Here is a 2,280-nt window from a genome sequence, read left to right on the forward strand (position 1 = left end):
TTAGGTAAGGGGGAGGCACAGCGAGACCTGGGTGTCCTTGTACACCGGTCACTGAAAGTTGGCGTGCAGGCAGTGAAGAAAGCTAATGGAATGTTGGCCATCATAACAAGAGGATTTCAGTATAGGAGTAAAGAGGTTCTTCTGCAGTTGTATAGAGCTCTGGTGAGACCACATCTGGAGTATTGTGTACAGTTTTGGTCTCCTAATTTGAGGAAGGACATCCTTGTGATTAAGGCAGTGCAGCGTAGGTTCACGAGATTGATCCATGGGATGGCGGGACTGTCATATGAGGAAAGATTGAATAGACTAGGCTTGTATTCACTGGAGTTTAGAATGATGAGGGGGTATCTTATAGAAACATATACAATTATAAAAGGACTGGACAAGCTAGATGCAGGAAAAATGTTCCCAATATTGTGCGAGTCCAGAACCAGGGGACACAGGCTTGGAATAAAGGGGAGGTCATTTAAGACTGAGGTGAGAACAAACTTTTTCACCCAGAGAGTTGTGAATTTATGGAATTCCCTGCCACAGAGGGCTGTGGAGGCCAAATCACGATGGATTTAAGAGAGAGTTAGATAGAGCTCTAGGGGCTAGTGGAGTCAAGGGATATGGGGAGAAGGCAGACACGGGTTATTGATATGGGACGATCAGCCATGATCACAAGGAATGGTGGTGCTGGCTCGAAGGGCCGAATGGCCTCCTCCTGCACCTATTTTCTATGTTTCTATGTAATGTAATATCTAATGTAAATGCCAGTGCCCCTTGAGGTCAAAAGCAGAAGTTGACAAATGTACCAGTGCCTCGTGACTGAGGTTAAGTGACTTCTGGAAGTTTCAGTCATTGCAGATTAAACTTATTTTACACAATGGCGGACGTGAATTCATTGTGCTAGTCACAACGGGGCCTTACAAAGTAAAAAAATATATAGAGGGACTCAAGCCTCCGGGACCACTCTCCATGCAAAAAAGAAAAAGAAAAAGAAACATACAGTAGCTGCCACCAACGTCGGGTGAGTGCCTAGTACCGTGTAGGTCCGGAAAGGTCACCGACGAAAATGGAGTCAGCCCGGCCGGGAGAAGAGTCTGCCCGGTCGTGAGAGAAAGCCCGGTCTCAAGAGACGGACGTGAGCGGAGAAAGCCCGGTCGCAGGAGACGACTGCGAGCAGAGAAAGCCCGGTCAGGAGCAGAGTCAGCCCGACCGTGAGCAGAAAAGAGGGTCCGGCCGCGAGAGAGAAGCGGAACCGGCCGAGTGAGAGAGCCGACCGCGAGAGAGAGACGCGGACCAGGCCCCGCGATCGAAGCGGGACACAGCGCTTACCCAGCACCCGACAGCGGGGCACAGTCTCGACGAGCCGAGCAGCCAGGCGGGCCGGAGAGCCAGCGACGAGCCGAGCAGCGGGTCTAGCAGCAGCCTGGCGGGCCGGAGAGCCAGTGACGAGCCGAGCAGCGGGTCTAGCAGCAGCCTGGCGGGCCGGAGAGCCAGTGAAGAGCCGAGCAGCGGGTCTAGCAGCAGCCTGGCGGGCCGGAGAGCCAGCGACGAGCCGAGCAGCGGGACACAGTCCTTATGGGCGGAGCAGTGGGGCCGAGCAACAGCCAGGTGGGCTGTGGAGCCAGCAACGGGCGGTACACCGGGAGATGGAGAGAAGGTCGCCTTCAGTGATGGCCAGAGGAGTCGAAGGCCTCTCCCAGAGGGAGTAATGGCCGCCACCGTGTTGCCCCAGACCATCACCCGCAACCAAAGATTGGAGCCCACGTCCACGCGGCATTAACGGCTGCCAGAAAAAAAAAGTGACAGTCAGGAAACTGCGAAGGAGATGGGAAAGAAGCAGAAAACGAAAAAGAAAATTCACCCAGCAGGTCTAAAAGCCCCTTTCGGAGGGCCGGGAGATGAAAAGAAGATAGCCTTCCGTGATGGCCAGAGGCCTCTCCCAGAGGGAGTAATGGCCACCTCCATGTTCGGTTCAAGCAGCCATTTTAAACTATATCACGAATCGAACCATAACTTGTAGTCCTAATTGATTGGTTGGTCGTGTAATACATGTTGTAATAAAACAAAACTACGTTTGAACCCTGGTTTACCAGCACCATGTGCTACTTTTTGGTCTGTAATATATAGTCTGAATTTCATAGAGAAGAAACGCTGCAATTTATTCTCCCCCTTGTGCTGTACTTTGATGAATTTTACTAGCATCCTTATGCAGAAGAATAACTAAAGCAAGTAGTGTTGAATGGGCATGTTTTCATACATTTGAGGGCATAATATTAATGCAGAATTGTA

At 51.3% G+C, this 2,280-nt stretch overlaps 1 long non-coding RNA gene across 3 annotated transcripts; it reads left to right on the forward strand.

The window, feature by feature from the left end:
- The first annotated feature begins 1,024 nt into the window (after positions 1-1,024).
- Positions 1,025-1,830, forward strand: LOC116975726. 3 transcript variants are annotated; one of them, XR_004412720.1, is made up of 3 exons: positions 1,025-1,401; positions 1,480-1,503; positions 1,596-1,830. It is a non-coding gene; the product is annotated as an uncharacterized LOC116975726 (long non-coding RNA). The 3 variants fall into 3 exon arrangements; XR_004412721.1 differs by lacking the exon at positions 1,480-1,503 and having other exon boundaries at positions 1,025-1,452; XR_004412722.1 differs by lacking the exon at positions 1,480-1,503.
- Positions 1,831-2,280: the final 450 nt, after the last annotated feature.

Source organism: Amblyraja radiata, chromosome 8 (assembly GCF_010909765.2).
Source record: "Amblyraja radiata isolate CabotCenter1 chromosome 8, sAmbRad1.1.pri, whole genome shotgun sequence".
Taxonomy (NCBI): domain Eukaryota; kingdom Metazoa; phylum Chordata; class Chondrichthyes; order Rajiformes; family Rajidae; genus Amblyraja; species Amblyraja radiata.